Source organism: Pristiophorus japonicus, chromosome 3, assembly GCF_044704955.1.
Source record: "Pristiophorus japonicus isolate sPriJap1 chromosome 3, sPriJap1.hap1, whole genome shotgun sequence".
Taxonomy (NCBI): domain Eukaryota; kingdom Metazoa; phylum Chordata; class Chondrichthyes; family Pristiophoridae; genus Pristiophorus; species Pristiophorus japonicus.
The window spans coordinates 327,241,755-327,265,710 of NC_091979.1; the positions used below are offsets into that span (position 1 = coordinate 327,241,755).

The following is a 23,956-nucleotide window of genomic DNA, read 5'->3' on the forward strand; positions in this document are numbered from 1 at the left end:
GGGTTTGTGGACTACACCTACCCACCGTGGGGTACATTGGCTCTATTGCCAGAGGTGATGGTGCTATGGCTGCGCACTGCACTATCCGTCTAGTCCCGTTATCTCTTCCAGCCTGTTTATCTTAGCTTTTAACTCTTCAATTTGTTTTATTGAATATCTATTTCTTTATTGTATCAGGCAAGTATTATTACATAAGCTAGTTCTGTTTTTATTTTTGTTTTTCCTCTGTTAGGTGAGTCTTTTTTTTTCCCTATTAAGAAATCCAAATTAATAATGTTCAGTATAAAACGGCTGTCAATGGAAAGGGTTAACTCCTTTCCAGGTTTGTAAGAAGACCTGATGTCATTACGTGACTTCACGTAATCATCTGAAAAAAAAAAGTCTTTGTGCCTTCAAAACTGGCTTCGAAATTAGGAATCCGTTAAACAGCATAAATCATTAGAGTAAACTCCAATGTTTTCTTAACTTCTAATTCAAGTACTTGCCAAAGAATTTTTTTTTTTAAATTGTTTTAAAACAAGACCACACATACAATAGCAATTTTGTTTACTGAAATTCAATTCTGTTTTTTTTTAATTTCTCTCTTTCTCCTCGTTATCTTCAAAACCCTCCTGCTTGTTTAGACTGTTCGGGACATTTTGGAAATCTTTTCAAACTGCATTGAAACTTTTTCATAATTGAAAATTCGAATCCATGTAGAGTGTTTTTTACTTATTCCAATTTTTTTTTTTTTTCCTCTTCTAATTAAACCAATATCTTTTTCACAGCAAACATCAACTAGTATTTAGTAAGTTATGTCTTTTTCCATTTAGTCCGTTACATCTTTTTTTTTTTTCTTTCTTCAAATTAGGTTTTGTATTTTACACGGAGGGTTCGTAACTCCATAAAGTTGTTAATTTGTTTACTTTCAAAGTGGCGTCTTTATCTTTTTCTTTTTCTCCATAACTGGAATGGAGACCAGCTTTGAGAGTTTGAGTGCTGCCTTTCGTTATCTCAAAATGCTCCAGTTTCAAAGCCGTTACTAAAGCTTGCTGTTTTTTAACATTTTCCAAAAGTTCCTTTTACACCTTCGCAGATAGCTCGCCACTTGCCCAGGAGTTTGACCTGATCAGATTTAATTTAATCTTTTTTTTTTTAAATCCACCTCAGTATTTCCTGTGCCTTCTCTGAATATCTCAAAATCCCAATTCAAACTTTGTAATTTCAATCTTTATTTGAAACTTTTTTTTTTAGAAGCTCTTTTTTTTTAAAGCATTCTTTATCTCATTCCGAGACTAAATTTATGTCTTTCAACCCAATCAATCATTGCATGTTTTCTTTCGGCAAGTAAGTGAGCATGTCAAATAAATATTTTGCTCAACAAACCTATTCTTTATTTGTTTATTCTCCTAGCTCCGTAACTTATCATCCGAATAAATCCACACCTGCGTTTCTAACTTATATGTCTTAAAACTTCCCACATACAGGACAACATTACAAAGGGTTTAAAAAAAAAGACTTTCACTCTGTTTCTAAAATAAACAGACACTTGCATTCCTCTTCCAACCAGGCTTTCGGAACATGAAAACATAAAACAAAAATTCATTCTGCAGTCAAAAATCACACAGACACTTCTCACTCAACGATCAGACATTTACAACAGTCTCTCTTCTTGTTTTGGCCGGCTCTATTTTTGGATCCATGACCTTTCAGGGAATTTTTTCAATTAGCTTCTTTTGTTTTTCCGCCAGGTGGCGGGTAAGCGACCCTTCTGGTCCCCACTCGAGTTTACTTGTTTTCATGGCCATTCCTGGGTAGGACTGGTATCGTTAGGAATCTACTCTCAGCGGTCCGCTTTCTTTCTAGCGCGACTTGTAGTAAACTGTCTCTTGGCTACTGTCAGGTCACAAGTTCTGCTGTTACACAAACTTATACAATTCTTAAAAACGCGTTTAAGCAATTCCCGCAGTGCTCTACATATCCTTAACGACTACCTACCACCGCTCAGCCTGTTGGTCCGACCCTGTTCACAGGTTTGGATTCCGTTAGCCGCTGTACACTGCTTGGTTCTATCCGGGGGTATTTCAAATTACACTACTGGGTCCGGAAGATGTCTCTCGGTATCACGATCCCACGGTCTAAGTGTGTTCCCTACGCCTACTTGGTTCCTGGCCGTCACGTGGGACAAAAGTCCTCTTAATTCAGGCTCAGGCTAGGCGTTTGAGATATTAGACCGTCTCCTCATGTCGATCAACCAGCTTCCACCTTCCGCACCCTTTATACTTAAAAATTGTTTTTTATACTCACCCGGGTTTTTTCCAAGGGTGTCCAGCGACTCCGGGAAATCCCGTCGACTACGCCATTGTTAGCGTTAGTGTTTTCTTAGAAGAATCACTCAACACTCAGGGTCGGTTCCAATGCTGAAGCAGCTTTATTACGCTCAGCGGGAAGGAAAAACTCAGGACCGTATCCAGGTTTCTCTTCACAGAACAAAGAGTTACATGTACCTTTATATGTTTTACAACAGTTAAAAAAACAGCTTACTGCAGTTACACAGCTCATCACGGCTGGACACAAGCCAATCATAACGATTATAGATTACATATAGGTTTTTTAATCCAATAGAATTCTCCTAGTAACCAGGGAACCATTGTCAATTTGGGTTGATCGATGACTTTATATGTTCTCTCCCTAGTTCTTTCATCTGGGAGAAATAATTGGTTTGTAGCCTTGTTTACAGCAAATGGTTTCCCTCTTATCTTTCTTCCTGGGGAATTAATTGGTTTATGGCCTTGTTCACAGGAGATGGCTTCCTTCTTATCTCTGCCTTCCCAGGCATTCCTACAGTGGGCCTCACAGGGTTATTGCTCGGTCAGTGAACGTTCAACAGTTCACAGCTTGACTACCTGGTTTCCCATCATGCCTGGGCAGCCATTTTATGTGTGTGTCCATTTAAGCTTATGTGAGTTTTAAATATCCAGCAGGTGCCTAATGCCTAAGTCTATATATTATTTCTACTCTCTACAACACACGCGAAAGGTCCTCGGTTCGAAACCGGGCGGAAACATTATGCAAACGTGTTCAATTAATGATTGTATAAAATTAAATCATTCATATTAGTGGTTCAATATTAACAGAGTACAGTGTCTCACGATGCTGTTCCATTTGCTGATTGCTCTCTGCAGTTCTGTTCACACTCAAATTCTACACAGTGTCTCTCACTCCCTCCCGTTTCCAGCCCTGACGCTGGAGAAACCATATCTCAAAGCTGCACATTCCGTGCATTCAGGTCAGCTGTGAGAGATTATTAAAGGATCCTGCCACGCCACCACGCTTCACAACAGAAAATTAAAGCCACAAACAAACCCATCGAATAATCGCTCTTCCCCAGCTCCAGAGTGAGTGAGGGCGGGACAAGCCCTAACTTCCGCTCCCACACTCTCCAATCAACCGCTGCCGGCGGAAAGCGGAGAATGCAGCATCAAACAGCGGTTTACCGCCCTTCACTGGGCTGCAAAATGCCACCGTTCGAGACAACGCCCCCCGTACCCCGAACAGCAGCCTCATAAGATGCTTCATCTCAGCTTCCTGACTTCGAGCCCCAGCTTGCACGAACACTTCTTCACTGGAAACACCATTAATTATCTGATTGCCACGTTTTGCATCATGAAAGTAATCCTTACCGATAATTATATAATCATAGAGGTTTACAGCATGGAAGGAGTCATTTAAGCCCATCGTATCTGCACCGGCCAACAAATGCCAAGTTTTAGGTGTGTACCCCTGCACCTTATTGCATTTCATGTGCACGTCTAAGAACTTGTTAAATGTGGTGAGGGTTTCTGCCTGCTTCAAAATGTTCATTGCTGGTAACATGTACATGGGAAGTTGGAAACAGTGAGATAGACTATAGTGCAAGGGACTGATTATTGTGAAACAGCAAAGAAAATATACATTCTGGAAGAATACCATCGAAAAGAAGTGTGACCCTAACAGCCAAAAAGAAGATGAAGTGCTGAGTTCTTTTCAGCAAAAAATTATTTTCCCAAACATTTCTCTGACCGAATCTTCACAAAACAAAAATGATGCTTTTAAAGTCATTAAACCCGAATTTTCGTGCACCCGAATCTTCTGAATCAGATGCCTCTCGTTGTGCCTACTGAATCCATGTCCCTTTCCATATTCTGCTGACATGCACACTATTAAATGTGCCACTAACTTATACAATCAAAGAATAAGGGAATGGTTGCAGCCCGTCGAGCCCATGCCAACTCTCAACAAGTCTCACTCCCCTGTCATTTACCCACAGCTGTGCAATTTTTTTCATTCGGATACTTATCCAACTCCGTTTTAAAAGATAAGATTGAGTCTGACTCCACCGCCCTTTAGAGCAGTGTATTCCAGATTCTAACCACTTGCTGAGGAATGGCCACTTCTGTTCCTATGTATAAAGGCAGAGAAACACGGGATCAATTCCTGCCACACTCACAACCTTGCTAAATATAGCACCGTCATTCTGTTCTCGTGACACAAGCTCCAGAAGTGTAGTCCAGCTGTTGAGGTTAAAGCTCTGGTTATGTTCCCAACAATGTTACTGCCACAGCGTTTCCGTAGTGTAGTGGTTATCACGTTCGCCTCACACGCGAAAGGAAACCGGGCGGTAACATTATGCAAACGTGTTCAATTAATGATTAGATAAAATTAAATCATTCATATTAGTGGTTCAATATTAACAGAGTGCAGTGTCTCACGATGCTGTTCCATTTGATGATTTCTCTCTACAGTTCTGTTCACACTCAAATTCTACACAGTATCTCTCACTCCCTCCCGTTTCCAGCCCTGACGCTGGAGAAACCATATCTCAAAGCTGCACATTCCGTGCATTCAGGTCAGCTGTGAGAGATTATTAAAGGATCCTGCCACGCCACCACGCTTCACACCAGAAAATTAAAGCCACAAACAAACCCATCGACTAATCGCTCTTCCCCAGCTCCAGAGTGAGTGAGGGCGGGACAAGCCCTAACTTCCGCTCCCACACTCTCCAATCAGCCGCTGCCGGCGGAAAGCGGAGAATGCAGCATCAAACAGCGGTTTACCGCCCTTCACTGGGCTGCAAAATGCCACCGTTCGAGACAACGCTACCCGTACACCGAACAGCAGCCTCATAAGATGCTTCATCTCAGCTACCTGAGTTCGAGCCCCAGCTTGCACGAACACTTCTTCACTGGAAACACCATTAATTATCCGATTGCCACGTTTTGCATCATGAAAGTAATCCTAACCGATAATTATATAATCATAGAGGTTTACAGCATGGAAGGAGTCATTTAAGCCCATCGTATCTGCACCGGCCAACAAATGTCCAGTTTTAGGTGTGTCCCCCTGCACCTTATTGCATTTCATGTGCACATCTCAGAACTTGTTAAATGTGGTGAGGGTTTCTGCCTGCACCACACTTTCAGGCAGTGAGTTTGAGACCCCCACAAACATCTGCATGCAGAATGTTCACTTCAAATCCCCTTTAACCCTTACACTAATTACTTTTAAATTATGCAGCCTGGTTGTTGACCACTCCACTCTGTGAAATAGACCCTTTTAATCAACAATATCTAGGCCCCTCCTTTTTATTTGCACCTTAATGCTGTCGCCCATCAGCCTCCTCTGTTCCAAGGAAAACAAACCCATCCTATCCAATCTGTCCTCATAGCAAAGTTGCTCCTCTCCCGGCAACATCTACGTAAATCTCCTCTGTACCCTCTCCAGCGTATTCACGTCCTTCCTTCAATGCGGTGACTAGAACTGCACGCAGTACTCCAGCTGTGGCCTAACCAGAATTTTATACAGTTCTAGCATAACCCACTTGCTGTTCTGTTCCTTGCTTCTGCCAATAAATGCAACCATTCCATATGACCTTCTTAACCAACTTTTCCAACTTTCCAGCTACTTTCAGGGATCTGTGGACAAGCAATCCCAGTTACCTTTGTTCCTCTACACTTCTCAATGTCATACCAGTTGATGTGTATTCCCTTTCCTTGCTAGCCCTCCACAAATGCGCGATCTCTCACATCTCTGGATTAAATTCCATTTGCCACTGCTCTACCCCCTTATCAGTTGATTGATATCTTCCTGGAGTCTCCAGCTTTCTTCTTCATTGTCAACCCACTGCCTATTTTAATAACACCTGAAAACTTCGTCATCATAACACCTATATTCAAGTTTAGATCATTGATAAATACCATAAAAAGCAATGGATCTGGCACTGAAAACTGCGGAACCCCACTGGAAACATACTTCCAGTCACAAAAACACCCATCAAACATTACCCTTTGCTTCCTGCCTCTGAGCCAAATTTGGATCCAATATGCCACTTCGCCCTGAATCACATGGGCTTTTACTTAGAAAATGCATAATCATTAAATGTTATCCTGCCTTCATGGGAAAACATCATTAATTGACTGATGATCTTCATTTGCACAACTAAAGAAATGTTAACTGAAGGAGAGTCCTTAATTGAATAACTTAGCTGTGCTCTGCACTTTACCTCTGAATCCATAAACCATTTTGGACACTGTGCTTTAGAAGTCTGCTTCAAAATGTTCATTGCTGGTAACATGTACATGAGACGTTGGAAACAGTGAGATAGACTGTAGTGCAAGGGACTGGTTATTGTGAAACAGCAAAGAAAATATACATTCTGGAAGAATACCATCGAAAAGAAGTGTGACCCGAACAGCCAAAAAGAAGATGAAGTGCTGAGCCCTTTTCAGCAAAAAATTATTTTCCCAAACATTTCTCTGACCGAATCTTCACAAAACAAAAATGATGCTTTTAAAGTCATTAAACCCGAATTTTCGTGCACCCGAATCTTCTGAATCAGATGCCTCTCGTTGTGCCTACTGAATCCATGTCCCTTTCAATATTCTGCTGACATGCACACTATTAAATGTGCCACTAACTTATAAAATCAAAGAATAAGGGAATGGTTGCAGCCCGTCGAGCCCATGCCAACTCTCAACAAGGCTCACTCCCCTGTCATTTACCCACAGCTGTGCAATTTTTTTCATTCGGATACTTATCCAACTCCGTTTTAAAAGATAAGATTGAGTCTGACTCCACCGCCCTTTAGAGCAGTGTATTCCAGATTCTAACCACTTGCTGAGGAATGGCCACTTCTGTTCCTATGTATAAAGACAGAGAAACACGGGATCAATTCCTGCCACACTCACAACTTTGCTAAATATAGCAGCGTCATTCTGTTCTCGTGACACAAGCTCCAGAAGTGCAGTCCAGCTGTTGAGGTTAAAGCTCTGGTTATGTTCCCAACAATGTTACTGCCACAGCGTTTCCGTAGTGTAGTGGTTATCACGTTCGCCTCACACGCGAAAGGTCACCGGTTCGAAACCGGGCGGTAACATTATGCAAACGTGTTCAATTAATGATTAGATAAAATTAAATCATTCATATTCGTGGTTCAATATTAACAGAGTGCAGTGTCTCACAATGCTGTTCCATTTGCTGACTTCTCTCTACAGTTCTGTCCACACTAAAATTCAACACAGTGTCTCTCACTCCCTCCCGTTTCCAGCCCTGACGCTGGAGAAACCATATCTCAAAGCTGCACATTCCGTGCATTCAGGTCAGCTGTGAGAGATTATTAAAGGATCCTGCCACGCCACCACGCTTCACAACAGAAAATTGAAGCCACAAACAAACCCATCGACGAATCGCTCTTCCCCAGCTCCAGAGTGAGTGAGGGCTGGACAAGCCCTAACTTCCGCTCCCACACTCTCCAATCAGCCGCTGCCGGCGGAAAGCGGAGAATGCAGCATCAAACAGCGGTTTACCGCCCTTCACTGGGCTGCAACATGCCACCGTTCGATAGAACGCTCCCCGTACACCGAACAGCAGCCTCATAAGATGCTTCATCTCAGCTTCCTGAGTTCGAGCCCCAGCTTGCACGAACACTTCTTCACTGGAAACACCATTAATTATCTGATTGCCACGTTTTGCATTTTGAAAGTAATCCTAACCGATAATTATATAATCATAGAGGTTTACAGCATGGAAGGAGTCATTTAAGCCCATCGTATCTGCACCGGCCAACAAATGCCAAGTTTTAGGTGTGTACCCCTGCACCTTATTGCATTTCATGTGCACGTCTAAGAACTTGTTAAATGTGGTGAGGGTTTCTGCCTGCTTCAAAATGTTCATTGCTGGTAACATGTACATGGGAAGTTGGAAACAATGAGATAGACTCTAGTGCAAGGGACTGATTATTGTGAAACAGCAAAGAAAATATACATTCTGGAAGAATACCATCGAAAAGAAGTGTGACCCTAACAGCCAAAAAGAAGATGAAGTGCTGAGTCCTTTTCAGCAAAAAATTCTTTTCCCAAACATTTCTCTGACCGAATCTTCACAAAACAAAAATGATGCTTTTAAAGTCATTAAACCCGAATTTTCGTGCACCCGAATCTTCTGAATCAGATGCCTCTCGTTGTGCCTACTGAATCCATGTCCCTTTCAATATTCTGCTGACATGCGCACTATTAAATGTGCCACTACCTTATGCAATCAAAGAATAAGGGAATGGTTGCAGCCCGTCGAGCCCATGCCAACTCTCAACAAGTCTCACTCCCCTGTCATTTACACACAGCTGTGCAATTTTTTGCATTCGGATGCTTATCCAACTCCGTTTTAAAAGATAAGATTGAGTCTGACTCCACCAGAGCAGTGTATTCCAGATTCTAACCACTTGCTGAGGAATGGCCACTCCTGTTCCTATGTATAAAGGCAGAGAAACACGTGATCAATTCCTGCCACACTCACAACCTTGCTAAATATCGCACCGTTGTTCTCTTCTCGTGACACAAGCTCCAGAAGTGTAGTCCAGCTGTTGAGGTTAAAGCTCTGATTATGTTCCCAACAATGTTTCTGCCGCAGCGTTTCCGTAGTGTAGTGGTTATCACATTCGCCTCACACGCGAAAGGTCCCCGGTTCGAAACCGGGTGGAAACATTATGCAAACGTGTTCAATTAATGATTAGATAAAATTAAATCATTCATATTCGTGGTTCAATATTAACAGAGTGCAGTGTCTCACGATGCTGTTCCATTTGATGATTTCTCTCTACAGTTCTGTTCACACTCAAATTCTACACAGTGTCTCTCACTCCCTCCCGTTTCCAGCCCTGACGCTGGAGAAACCATATCTCAAAGCTGCACATTCCGTGCATTCAGGTCAGCTGTGAGAGATTATTAAAGGATCCTGCCACGCCACCACGCTTCACAACAGAAAATTGAAGCCACAAACAAACCCATCGACGAATCGCTCTTCCCCAGCTCCAGAGTGAGTGAGGGCTGGACAAGCCCTAACTTCCGCTCCCACACTCTCCAATCAGCCGCTGCCGGCGGAAAGCGGAGAATGCAGCATCAAACAGCGGTTTACCGCCCTTCACTGGGCTGCAACATGCCACCGTTCGATAGAACGCTCCCCGTACACCGAACAGCAGCCTCATAAGATGCTTCATCTCAGCTTCCTGAGTTCGAGCCCCAGCTTGCACGAACACTTCTTCACTGGAAACACCATTAATTATCTGATTGCCACGTTTTGCATTTTGAAAGTAATCCTAACCGATAATTATATAATCATAGAGGTTTACAGCATGGAAGGAGTCATTTAAGCCCATCGTATCTGCACCGGCCAACAAATGCCAAGTTTTAGGTGTGTACCCCTGCACCTTATTGCATTTCATGTGCACGTCTAAGAACTTGTTAAATGTGGTGAGGGTTTCTGCCTGCTTCAAAATGTTCATTGCTGGTAACATGTACATGGGAAGTTGGAAACAATGAGATAGACTCTAGTGCAAGGGACTGATTATTGTGAAACAGCAAAGAAAATATACATTCTGGAAGAATACCATCGAAAAGAAGTGTGACCCTAACAGCCAAAAAGAAGATGAAGTGCTGAGTCCTTTTCAGCAAAAAATTCTTTTCACAAACATTTCTCTGACCGAATCTTCACAAAACAAAAATGATGCTTTTAAAGTCATTAAACCCGAATTTTCGTGCACCCGAATCTTCTGAATCAGATGCCTCTCGTTGTGCCTACTGAATCCATGTCCCTTTCAATATTCTGCTGACATGCACACTATTAAATGTGCCACTAACTTATGCAATCAAAGAATAAGGGAATGGTTGCAGCCCGTCGACCCCATGCCAACTCTCAACAAGTCTCACTCCCCTGTCATTTACACACAGCTGTGCAATTTTTTGCATTCGGATGCTTATCCAACTCCGTTTTAAAAGATAAGATTGAGTCTGACTCCACCGCCCTTTAGAGCAGTGTATTCCAGATTCTAACCACTTGCTGAGGAATGGCCACTCCTGTTCCTATGTATAAAGGCAGAGAAACACGTGATCAATTCCTGCCACACTCACAACCTTGCTAAATATCGCACCGTTGTTCTCTTCTCGTGACACAAGCTCCAGAAGTGTAGTCCAGCTGTTGAGGTTAAAGCTCTGATTATGTTCCCAACAATGCTTCTGCCGCAGCGTTTCCGTAGTGTAGTGGTTATCACGTTCGCCTCACACGCGAAAGGTCCCCGGTTCGAAACCGGGTGGAAACATTATGCAAACGTGTTCAATTAATGATTAGATAAAATTAAATCATTCATATTAGTGGTTCAATATTAACAGAGTGCAGTGTCTCACGATGCTGTTCCATTTGCTGACTTCTCTCTACAGTTCTGTCCACATTAAATTTAACACAGTGTCTCTCACTCCCTCCCGTTTCCAGCCCTGACGCTGGAGAAACCATATCTCAAAGCTGCACATTCCGTGCATTCAGGTCAGCTGTGAGAGATTATTAAAGGATCCTGCCACGCCACCACGCTTCACAACAGAAAATTGAAGCCACAAACAAACCCATCGACGAATCGCTCTTCCCCAGCTCCAGAGTGAGTGAGGGCGGGACAAGCCCTAACTTCCGCTCCCACACTCTCCAATCAGCCGCTGCCGGCGGAAAGCGGAGAATGCAGCATCAAACAGCGGTTTACCGCCCTTCACTGGGCTGCAAAATGCCACCGTTCGATAGAACGCTCCCCGTACACCGAACAGTAGCCTCATAAGATGCTTCATCTCAGCTTCCTGAGTTCGAGCCCCAGCTTGCACGAACACTTCTTCACTGGAAACACCATTAATTATCTGATTGCCACGTTTTGCATTATGAAAGTAATCCTAACCGATAATTATATAATCATAGAGGTTTACAGCATGGAAGGAGTCATTTAAGCCCATCGTATCTGCACCGGCCAACAAATGCCAAGTTTTAGGTGTGTACCCCTGCACCTTATTGCATTTCATGTGCACGTCCAAGAACTTGTTAAATGTGGTGAGGGTTTCTGCCTGCTTCAAAATGTTCATTGCTGGTAACATGTACATGGGAAGTTGGAAACAGTGAGATAGACTGTAGTGCAAGGGACTGATTATTGTGAAACAGCAAAGAAAATATACATTCTGGAAGAATACCATCGAAAAGAAGTGTGACCCTAACAGCCAAAAAGAAGATGAAGTGCTGAGTTCTTTTCAGCAAAAAATTCTTTTCCCAAACATTTCTCTGACCGAATCTTCACAAAACAAAAATGATGCTTTTAAAGTCATTAAACCCGAATTTTCGTGCACCCGAATCTTCTGAATCAGATGCCTCTCGTTGTGCCTACTGAATCCATGTCCCTTTCAATATTCTGCTGACATGCACATTATTAAATGTGCCACTAACGCATACAATCAAAGAATAAGGGAATGGTTGCAGCCCGTCGAGCCCATGCCAACTCTCAACAAGTCTCACTCCCCTGTCATTTACCCACAGCTGTGCAATTTTTTGCATTCGGATACTTATCCAACTCCGTTTTAAAAGATAAGATTGAGTCTGACTCCACCGCCCTTTAGAGAAGTGTATTCCAGATTCTAACCACTTGCTGAGGAATGGCCACTCCTGTTCCTATGTATAAAGGCAGAGAAACACGTGATCAATTCCTGCCACACTCACAAACTTGCTAAATATCGCACCGTTATTCTGTTCTTGTGACACAAGCTCCAGAAGTGTAGTCCAGCTGTTGAGGTTAAAGCTCTGGTTATGTTCCCAACAAGGTTACTGCCGCAGCGTTTCCGTAGTGTAGTGGTTATCACGTTCGCCTCACACGCGAAAGGAAACCGGGTGGAAACATTATGCAAACGTGTTCAATTAATGATTAGATAAAATTAAATCATTCATATTAGTGGTTCAATATTAACAGAGTGCAGTGTCTCACGATGCTGTTCCATTTGATGATTTCTCTCTACAGTTCTGTTCACACTCAAATTCTACACAGTATCTCTCACTCCCTCCCGTTTCCAGCCCTGACGCTGGAGAAACCATATCTCAAAGCTGCACATTCCGTGCATTCAGGTCAGCTGTGAGAGATTATTAAAGGATCCTGCCACGCCACCACGCTTCACACCAGAAAATTAAAGCCACAAACAAACCCATCGACTAATCGCTCTTCCCCAGCTCCAGAGTGAGTGAGGGCGGGACAAGCCCTAACTTCCGCTCCCACACTCTCCAATCAGCCGCTGCCGGCGGAAAGCGGAGAATGCAGCATCAAACAGCGGTTTACCGCCCTTCACTGGGCTGCAAAATGCCACCGTTCGAGACAACGCTACCCGTACACCGAACAGCAGCCTCATAAGATGCTTCATCTCAGCTACCTGAGTTCGAGCCCCAGCTTGCACGAACACTTCTTCACTGGAAACACCATTAATTATCTGATTGCCACGTTTTGCATCAGAAAAGTAATCCTAACCGATAATTATATAATCATAGAGGTTTACAGCATGGAAGGAGTCATTTAAGCCCATCGTATCTGCACCGGCCAACAAATGTCCAGTTTTAGGTGTGTCCCCCTGCACCTTATTGCATTTCATGTGCACATCTCAGAACTTGTTAAATGTGGTGAGGGTTTCTGCCTGCACCACACTTTCAGGCAGTGAGTTTGAGACCCCCACAAACATCTGCATGCAGAATGTTCACTTCAAATCCCCTTTAACCCTTACACTAATTACTTTTAAATTATGCAGCCTGGTTGTTGACCACTCCACTCTGTGAAATAGACCCTTTTAATCAACAATATCTAGGCCCCTCCTTTTTATTTACACCTTAATGCTGTCGCCCATCAGCCTCCTCTGTTCCAAGGAAAACAAACCCATCCTATCCAATCTGTCCTCATAGCAAATTTGCTCCTCTCCCGGCAACATCTACGTAAATCTCCTCTGTACCCTCTCCAGCGTATTCACGTCCTTCCTTCAATGCGGTGACTAGAACTGCACGCAGTACTCCAGCTGTGGCCTAACCAGAATTTTATACAGTTCTAGCAAAACCCACTTGCTGTTCTGTTCCTTGCTTCTGCCAATAAATGCAACCATTCCATATGACTTCTTAACCAACTTTTCCAACTGACCAGCTACCTTCAGGGATCTGTGCACAAGCAATCCCAGTTACCTTTGTTCCTCTACACTTCTCAATGTCATACCAGTTGATGTGTATTCCCTTTCCTTGTTAGCCCTCCACAAATGCGCGATCTCTCACATATCTGGATTAAATTCCATTTGCCACTGCTCTACCCCCTTATCAGTTGATTGATATCTTCCTGGAGTCTCCAGCTTTCTTCTTCATTATCAACCCACTGCCTATTTTAATAACACCTGAAAACATCGTCATCATAACACCTATATTCAAGTTTAGATCATTGATAAATACCATAAAAAGCAATGGATCTGGCACTGAAAACTGCGGAACCCCACTGGAAACATACTTCCAGTCACAAAAACACCCATCAAACATTACCCTTTGCTTCCTGCCTCTGAGCCAAATTTGGATCCAATGTGCCACTTCGCCCTGAATCACATGGGCTTTTACTTAGATAATGCATAATCATTAAATGTTATCCTGCCTTCATGAGAAAACATCATTAATTGACTGATGATCTTCATTTGCACAACTAAAGAAATGTTAACTGAAAGAGAGTCCTTAATTGAATAACTTATCTGTGCTCTGCACTTTACCTCTGAATCCATAAACCATTTTGGACACTGTGCTTTAGAAATCTGCTTCAAAATGTTCATTGCTGGTAACATGTACATGAGACGTTGGAAACAGTGAAATAGACTGTAGTGCAAGGGACTGGTTATTGTGAAACAGCAAAGAAAATATACATTCTGGAAGAATACCATCGAAAAGAAGTGTGACCCTAACAGCCAAAAAGAAGATGAAGTGCTGAGCCCTTTTCAGCAAAAAATTATTTTCCCAATCCTTTCCCTGACCGAATCTTCACAAAACAAAAATGATGCTTTTAAAGTCATTAAACCCGAATTTTCGTGCACCCGAATCTTCTGAATCAGATGCCTCTCGTTGTGCCGACTGAATCCATGTCCCTTTCAATATTCTGCTGACATGCACACTATTAAATGTGCCACTAACTTATAGAATCAAAGAATAAGGGAATGGTTGCAGCCCGTCGAGCCCATGCCAACTCTCAACAAGTCTCACTCCCCTGTCATTTACCCACAGCTGTGCAATTTTTTTCATTCGGATACTTATCCAACTCCGTTTTGAAAGATAAGATTGAGTCTGACTCCACCGCCCTTCAGAGCAATGTATTCCAGATTCTAACTACTTGCTGAGGAATGGCCACTCCTGTTCCTATGCATAAAGGCAGAGAAACACGGGATCAATTCCTGCCTCACTCACAACATTGCTAAATATAGCACCGTCATTCTATTCTCGTGACACAAGCTCCAGAAGTGTAGTCCAGCTGTTGAGGTTAAAGCTCTGGTTATGTTCCCAACAATATTACCGGCACAGCGTTTCCGTAGTGTAGTGGTTATCACGTTCGCCGAACGCATGAAAGTCCCCGGTTTGAAACCGGACGGAAACATTATGCAAACGTGTTCAATTAATGATTCGATAAAATTAAATCATTCATATCAGTGGTTCAATATTAACAGAGTGCAGTGTCTCACGCTGCTGTTCCATTTGCTGATTTCTCTTTTCAGTTCTGTACACACTCAAATTCTACACACTGTCTCTCACTCCCTCCCGTTTCCAGCCCTGACGGTGGAGAAAACATATCTCAAAGCTGCACATTCCGTGCATTCAGTTCAGCTGTGAGAGATTATTAAAGGTTCCTACCACGCCGCCACGCATCACAGCAGAAAATTAAAGCCACAAACAAACCCACGACTAATCGCTCTTCCCCAGCTCCAGAGTGAGTGAGGGCGGGACAAGCCCTAACTTCCGCTCCCACACTCTCCAATCAGCCGCTGCCAGCGGAAAGCGGAGAATGCAGCATCAAACAGCGTTTTACCGCCCTTCACTGGGCTGCAAAATGCCACCATTCGAGACAACGCTCCCTGTACAACGAACAGCAGCCTCATAAGATGCTTCATCTCAGCTTCCTGAGTTCGAGCCCCAGCTTGCACAAACACTTCTTCACTGGAAACACCATTAATGATCTGATTGCCATGTTTTGCATCATGAAAGTAATCCTAACCGATAATTATATAATCATAGAGGTTTACAGCATGGAAGGAGTCATTTAAGCCCATCGTATCTGCACCGGCCAACAAATGCCCAGTTTTAGGCGTGTACCCTTGCACCTTATTGCATTTCATGTGCACATCTAAGAACTTGTTAAATGTGGTGAGGGTTTCTGCCTGCACCACACTTTCAGGCAGTGAGTTTGAGACCCACACAAACATCTGCATGCAGAATGTACACTTCAAATCCCCTTTAACCCTTACACTGCTTACGTTTAAATTATGCAGCCTGGTTGTTGACCACTCCACTCTGTGAAATAGACCCTTTTAATCAACAATATCTAGGCCCCTCCTATTTTTATACACCTCAATGCTGTCGCCCATCAGCCTCCTCTGTTCCAAGGAAAACAAACCCATCCTATCCAATCTGTCCTCATAGCAAAGTTGCTCCAATCCCGGCAACATCTACGTAAATCTCGTCTGTACCCTCTCCAGCGTATTCACGTTCTTCCTTCAATGCGGTGACCAGAACTGCACGAAGTACTCTAGCTGTGGCCTAACCAGAATTTTATACAGTTCTAGCATAACCCACTTGCTGTTCTGTTCCTTGCTTCTGCCAATAAATGCAACCATTCCATATGACTTCTTAACCAACTTTTCCAACTGGCCAGCTACCTTCAGGGATCTGTGGACAAGCAATCCCAGTTACCTTTGTTCCTCTACACTTCTCAATGTCATACCAGTTGATGTGTATTCCCTTTCCTTGTTAGCCCTCCACAAATGCGCGATCTCTCACATCTCTGGATTAAATTCCATTTGCCACTGCTCTACCCCCTTATCAGTTGATTGATATCTTCCTGGAGTCTCCAGCTTTCTTCTTCATTATCAACCGCACTGCTATTTTAATAACACCTGAAAACTTCGTAATCATAACACCTAGATTCAAGTTTAGATCATTGATAAATACCGTAAAAAGCAATGGATCTGGCACTGAAAACTGCGGAACCCCACTGGAAACATCCTTCCAGTCACAAAAACACCCATCAAACATTACCCTTTGCTTCCTGCCTCTGAGCCAAATTTGGATCCAATTTGCCACTTCGCCCTGAATCACATGGGCTTTTACTTAGAAAATGCATAATCATTAAATGTTATCCTGCCTTCATGGGAAAACATCATTAATTGACTGATGATCTTCATTTGCACAACTAAAGAAATGTTAACTGAAGGAGAGTCCTTAATTGAATAACTTATCTGTGCTCTGCACTTTACCTCTGAATCCATAAACCATTTCGGACACTGTGCTTTAGAAGTCTTTTTCAAAATGTTCCTTGCTGGTAACATGTACATGGGACGTTGGAAACAGTGAGATAGACTGTAGTGCAAGGGACTGGTTATTGTGAAACAGCAAAGAAAATATACATTCTGGAAGAATACCATCGAAAAGAAGTGTGGCCCTAACAGCCAAAAAGAAGTTGAAGTGCTGAGCCCTTTTCAGCAAAAAATTATTTTCCCAAACATTTCTCTGACCGAATCTTCACAAAACAAAAATGATGCTTTTAAAGTCATTAAACCCAAATTTTCGTGCACCCGAATCTTCTGAATCAGATGCCTCTCGTTGTGCCGAGTGAATCCATGTCCCTTTCAATATTCTGCTGACATGCACACTATTAAATGTGCCACTAACTTATAGAATCAAAGAATAAGGGAATGGTTGCAGCCCGTCGAGCCCATGCCAAGTCTCAACAAGTCTCACTCCCCTGTCATTTACCCACAGCTGTGCAATTTTTTTCATTCGGATACTTATCCAACTCCGTTTTGAAAGATAAGATTGAGTCTGACTCCACCGCCCTTTAGAGCAGTGTAATCCAGATTCTAACCACTTGCTGAGGAATGGCCACTCCTGTTCCGATGTGTAAATGCAGAGAAACACGTGATCAATTCCTGCCACACTCACAACCTTGCTAAATACAGCACCGTCATTCTATTCTCGTGACACAAGCTCCAGAAGTGTAGTCCAGCTGTTGAGGTTAAAGCTCTGGTTATGTTCCCAACAGTGTTACTTCCACAACGTTTCCGTAGTGTAATGGTTTTCACGTTCGCCTAACAGGCGAAATGTCTCCGGTTCGAAACCGGGTGAAAACATTATGCAAACGTGTTCAATTAATGATTAGAAAAAATTAAATCATTCATATTAGTGGTTCAATATTAACAGAGTGCAGTGTCTCACGATGCTGTTCCGTTTGCTGATTTCTCTCTGCAGTTCTGTTCACACTCAAATTCTACACAGTGTCTCTCACTCCCTCCCGTTTCCAGCCCTGACGCTGGAGAAACCATATCTCAAAGCTGCACATTCCGTGCATTCAGGTCAGCTGTGAGAGATTATTAAAGGATCCTGCCACGCCGCCACGCTTCACAACAGAAAATTAAAGGCACAAACAAACCCATCGACCAATCGCTCTTCCCCAGCTCAAAAGTGAGTGAGGGCGGGACAAGCCCTAACTTCCACTCCCACACTCTCCAATCAGCCGCTGCCGGCGGAAAGCGGAGAATGCAGCATCAAACAGCGGTTTACCGCCCTTCAATGGGCTGCAAAATGCCACCATTCGAGACATCGCTCCCTGCACACCGAGCAGCAGCCTCATAGGATGCTTCATCTCGGCTTCCGGAGTTCGAGCCCCAGCTTGCACGAACACTTCTGCACTGGAAACACCATTAATTATCTGATTGCCACGTTTTGCATCATTAAAGTAATCATAACCGATAATTATATTATCATAGAGGTTTACAGCATGGAAGGAGTCATTTCAGCCCATCGTATCTGCACCGGCCAACAAATGCCCTGTTTTAGGTGTGCACCCCTGCATTTTATAGCATTTCATGTGCACATCTAAGAACTTGTTAAATGTGGTGAGGGTTTCTGCTTGGAACACACTTTCAGGCAGTGAGTTTGAGACCCCCACAAACATCTGCATGTAGAATGTTCACTTCAAATCCCCTTTAACACTTACACTGTTTATGTTTCAATTATGCAGCCTGGTTGTTGACCACTCCACTATGTGAAATAGACCCTTTTAATCAACAATATCTCGGCCCCTCCTATTTTTATACACCTCAATGCTGTCGCCCATCAGCCTCCTCTGTTCCAAGGAAAACAAACCCATCCTATCCAATCTGTCCTCATAGCAAAGTTGCTCCACTCCCGGCAACATCTACGTAAATCTCGTCTGTACCCTCTCCAGCGTATTCACGTTCTTCCTTCAATGCGGTGACCAGAACTGCACGCAGTACTCCAGCTCTGGCCTAACCAGAATTTTATATAGTTCTAGCATAACCCACTTGCTGTTCTGTTCCTTGCTTCTGCCAATAAATGCAACCATTCCATATGACTTCTTAACCAACTTTTCCAACTCGCCAGCTACTTTCAGGGATCTGTGGACAAGCAATCCCAGTTACCTTTGTTCCTCTACACTTCTCAATGTCATACCAGTTGATGTGTATTCCCTTTCCTTGTTAGCCCTCCACAAATGCGCGATCTCTCACATCTCTGGATTAAATTCCATTTGCCACTGCTCTACCCCCTTATCAGTTGATTGATATCTTCCTGGAGTCTCCAGCTTTCTTCTTCATTTTCAACCACACTGCCTATTTTAATAACACCTGAAAACTTCGTGATCATAACACCTATATTCAAGTTTAGATCATTGATAAATACCATAAAAAGCAATGGATCTGGCACTGAAAACTGCGGAACCCCACTGGAAACATCCTTCCAGTCACAAAAACACCCATCAAACATTACCCTTTGCTTCCTGCCTCTGAGCCAAATTTGGATCCAATTTGCCACTTCGCCCTGAATCACATGGGCTTTTACTTAGAAAATGCATAATCATTAAATGTTATCCTGCCTTCATGGGAAAACATCATTAATTGACTGATGATCTTCATTTGCACAACTAAAGAAATGTTAAATAAAGGAGATTCCTTAATTGAATAACTTATCTGTGCTCTGCACTTTACCTCTGAATCCAGAAACCATTTTGGACACTGTGCTTTAGAAGTCTGCTTCAAAATGTTCATTCCTGGTAACATGTACATGGGACGTTGGAAACAGTGAGATAGACTTTAGTGCAAGGGATGGTTATTGTGAAACAGCAAGGAAAATATACATTCTGGAAGAATACCATCGAAAAGAAGTGTGACCCAAACAGCCAAAAAGAAGATGAAGTGCTGAGCCCTTTTCAGCAAAAAATTATTTTCCCAAACATTTCTCTGACCGAATCTTCACAAAAAAAAATGATGCTTTTAAAGTCATTAAACCCGAATTTTCGTGCACCCGAATCTTCTGAATCAGATGCCTCTCGTTGTTCCGACTGAATCCATGTCCCTTTCAATATTCTGCTGACATGCACACTATTAAATGTGCCACGAACTTATAGAATCAATGAATAAGGCAATGGTTGCAGCCCGTCGAGCCCATGCCAACTCTCAACAAGTCTCACTCCCCTGTCATTTACCCACAGCTGTGCAATTTCTTTCATTCGGATACTTATCCAACTCCGTTTTGAAAGATAAGATTGAGTCTGACTCCACCGCCCTTTAGAGCAGTGTGTTCCAGATTCTAACCACTTGCTGAGGAATGGCCACTCCTGTTCCCATGTATAAAGGCAGAGAAACACGGGATCAATTCCTGCCAAACTCACAACCTTGCTAAATTTCGGACCGTCATTCTATTCTCGTGACACAAGCTCCAAAAGTGGAGTCCAGCTGTTGAGGTTAAAGCTCTGGTTATGTTCCCCAGGGTGTTAGTGCCACAGCGTTTCCGTAGTGTAGTGGTTATCACGTTCGCCTCACACGCGAAAAGTCCCCGGTTCGAAACCGGGCGGAAACATTATGCAAACGTGTTCAATTAATGATTCGATAAAATTAAATCATTCATATTAGTGGTTCAATATTAACAGAGTGCAGTGTCTCACGATGCTGTTCCATTTGCTGATTTCTCTCTGCAGTTCTGCACACACTCAAATTCTACACAGTGTCTCTCACTCCTCCCCCCGTTTCCAGCCCTGACGCTGGAGAAACCATATCTCAAAGCTGCACATTCCGTGCATTCAGGTCAGCTGTGAGAGATTATTAAAGGATCCTGCCACGCCACCACGCTTCACAACAGAAAATTAAAGCCACAAACAAACCAATCGACGAATCGCTCTTCCCCAGCTCCAGAGTGAGTGAGGGCGGGACAAGCCCTAACTTCCGCTCCCACACTCTCCAATCAGCCGCTGCCGGCGGAGAGCGGAGAATGCAGCATCAAACAGCGGTTTACCGCCCTTCACTGGGCTGCAAAATGCCACCGTCCGAGACAACGCTCCCCGTGCTCCGAACAGCAGCCTCATAAGATGCTTCATCTCAGCTTCCTAAGTTCGAGCCCCAGCTTGCACGAACACTTCTTCACTGGAAACAGCATGAATTATCTGATTGCCACGTTTTGCATCATGAAAGTAATCCTAACCGATAACTATATAATCATAGAGGTTTACAGCATGGAAGGAGTCATTTGAGCCCATCGTATCTGCACCGGCCAACAAATGCCCAGTTTTAGGTGTGTACCCCTGCACCTTATTGCATTTCATGTGCACATCTAAGAACTGGTTAAATGTGGTGAGGGTTTCTGCCTGCACCACACTTTCAGGCAGTGAGTTTGAGACCCCCACAAACATCTGCAGGCAGAATGTTCACTTCAAATCCCCTTTAACCCTTACACTAATTACTTTTAAATTATGCAGCCTGGTTGTTGACCACTCCACTATGTGAAATAGACCCATTTAATCAACAATATCTAGGCCCCTCCTATTTTTATACACCTCAATGCGGTCGCCCATCAGCCTCCTTTGTTCCAAGGAAAACAAACCCATCCTATCCAATCTGTCCTCATAGCAAAGTTGCTCCACTCCCGGCAACATCTACGTAAATCTCCTCTGTACCCTCCCCAGCGTATTCACGTTCTTCCTTCAATGCGGTGACCAGAACTGCGCGCAGTACTACAGCTGTGGCCTAACCAGAATTTTATACAGTTCTAGCATAACCCACTTGCTTTTCTCTTCCTTGCTTCTGCCAATAAATGCAACCATTCCATATGAATTCTTCATCAACTTTTCCAACTGGCCAGCTACCTTCAGGGATCTGTGGACAAGCAATCCCAGTTACCTTTGTTTCTCTACACTTCTCAATGTCATACCAGTTGATGTGTATTCCCTTTCCTTGTTAGCCCTCCACAAATGCGCGATCTCTCACATCTCTGGATTAAATTCAATTTGCCACTGCTCTACCCCCTTATCAGTTGATTGATATCTTCCTGGAGTCTCCAGCTTTCTTCTTCATTATCAACCACACTGCCTATTTTAATAACACCTGAAAACTTCGTAATCATAACACCTATATTCAAGTTTAGATCATTGATAAATACCATAAAAAGCAATGGTTTTGGCACTGAAAATTGTGGAACCCCACTGGAAACATCCTTCCAGTCACAAAAACACCCATCAAACATTACCATTTGCTTCCTGCCTCTGAGCCAAATTTGGATCCAATTTGCCACTTCGCCCTGAATCACATGGGCTTTTACTTAGAAAATGCATAATCATTAAATGTTATCCTGCCTTCATGGGAAAACATCATTAATTGACTGATGATCTTCATTTGCACAACTAAAGAAATGATAACTGAAGGAGAGTCCTTAATTGAATAACTTATCTGTGCTCTGCACTTTACCTCTGAATCCATAAACCATTTTGGACACTGTGCTTTAGAAGTCTGCTTCAAAATGTTCATTGCTGGTAACATGTACATGAGACGTTAGAAACAGTGAGATAGACTATAGTGCAAGGGACTGGTTATTGTGAAACAGCAAAGAAAATATACATTCTGGAAGAATACCATCGAAAAGAAGTGTGGCCCTAACAGCCAAAAAGAATATGAAGTGCTGAGCCCTTTTCAGCAAAAAATTATTTTTCAAACATTTCTCTGACCGAATCTTCACAAAACAAAAATGATGCTTTTAAAGTCATTAAACCCGAATTTTCGTGCACCCGAATCTTCTGAATCAGATGCCTGTCGTTGTGCCGACTGAATCCATGTCCCTTTCAATATTCTGCTGACATGCACACTATTAAATGTGCCACTAACTTATAGAATCAAAGAATAAGGGAATGGTTGCAGCCCGTCGAGCCCATGCCAACTCTCAACAAGTCTCACTCCCCTGTCATTTACCCACAGCTGTGCAATTTTTTTCATTTGGATACTTATCCAACTCCGTTTTGAAAGATAAGATTGAGTCTGACTCCACCGCCCTTTGGAGCAGTGTATTCCAGATTCTAACCACTTGCTGAGGAATGGCCACTCCTGTTCCGATGTATAAAGGCAGAGAAACACGGGATCAATTCCTGCCACACTCACACCCTTGCTAAATATAGCACCGTTATTCGATTCTCGTGACACAAGCTCCAGAAGTGTAGTCCAGCTGTTGAGGTTAAAGCTCTGGTTATGTTCCCAACAATGTTACTTCCACAGCTTTTCCGTAGTGTAGTGGTTATCACGTTCGCCTCACACGCGAAAAGTCCCCATTCCGAAACCGGGCGGGAACATTATGCAAACGTGTTCAATGAATGATTCGATAAAATTAAATCATTCATATTCGTGGTTCAATATTAACAGAGTGCAGTATCTCACGATGCTGTTCCATTTGCTGATTTCTCTCCACAGTTCTGTTCACACTCAAATTCTACACAGTGTCTCTCACTCCCTCCCGTTTCCAGCCCTGACGCAGGAGAAACCATATCTCAAAGCTGCACATTCCGTGCATTCAGGTCAGCTGTGACAGATTATTAAAGGATCCTGCCACGCCACCACGCTTCACAACAGAAAATTAAAGCCACAAACAAACCCATCGACGAATCGCTCTTCCCCAGCTCCAGAGTGAGTGAGGGCGGGACAAGCCCTAACTTCCGCTCCCACACTCTCCAATCAGCCGCTGCCGGCGGAAAGCGGAGAATGCAGCAACAAACAGCGGTTTACCGCCCTTCACTGGGCTGCAAAATGCCACCGTTCGAGACAACGCTCCCCGTGCTCCGAACAGCAGCCTTCTAAGATGCTTCATCTCAGCTTCCTGAGTTCGAGCCCCAGCTTGCACGAACACTTTTTCACTGGAAACAGCATTAATTATCTGATTGCCACGTTTTGCATCATGAAAGTAATCCTAACCGATAATTATATAATCATAGAGGTTTACAGCATGGAAGGAGTCATTTAAGCCCATCGTATCTGCACCGGCCAACAAATGCCCAGTTTTAGGTGTGTACCCCTGCACCTTATTGCATTTCATGTGCACATCTAAGAACTGGTTAAATGTG

At 43.2% G+C, this 23,956-nt stretch overlaps 4 non-coding genes across 4 annotated transcripts; all 4 read left to right on the forward strand.

The window, feature by feature from the left end:
- The first annotated feature begins 7,320 nt into the window (after window positions 1-7,320).
- Window positions 7,321-7,393, forward strand: trnav-cac (transfer RNA valine (anticodon CAC)). The gene has a single exon. It is a non-coding gene; the product is annotated as a tRNA-Val (tRNA).
- Window positions 7,394-8,923: 1,530 nt separating this feature from the next.
- Window positions 8,924-8,996, forward strand: trnav-cac (transfer RNA valine (anticodon CAC)). Its single transcript has one exon. It is a non-coding gene; the product is annotated as a tRNA-Val (tRNA).
- Window positions 8,997-10,533: 1,537 nt separating this feature from the next.
- Window positions 10,534-10,606, forward strand: trnav-cac (transfer RNA valine (anticodon CAC)). The gene has a single exon. It is a non-coding gene; the product is annotated as a tRNA-Val (tRNA).
- Window positions 10,607-20,369: 9,763 nt separating this feature from the next.
- trnav-cac (transfer RNA valine (anticodon CAC)) lies at window positions 20,370-20,442 on the forward strand. The gene has a single exon. It is a non-coding gene; the product is annotated as a tRNA-Val (tRNA).
- The last annotated feature ends 3,514 nt before the right edge of the window (window positions 20,443-23,956 follow it).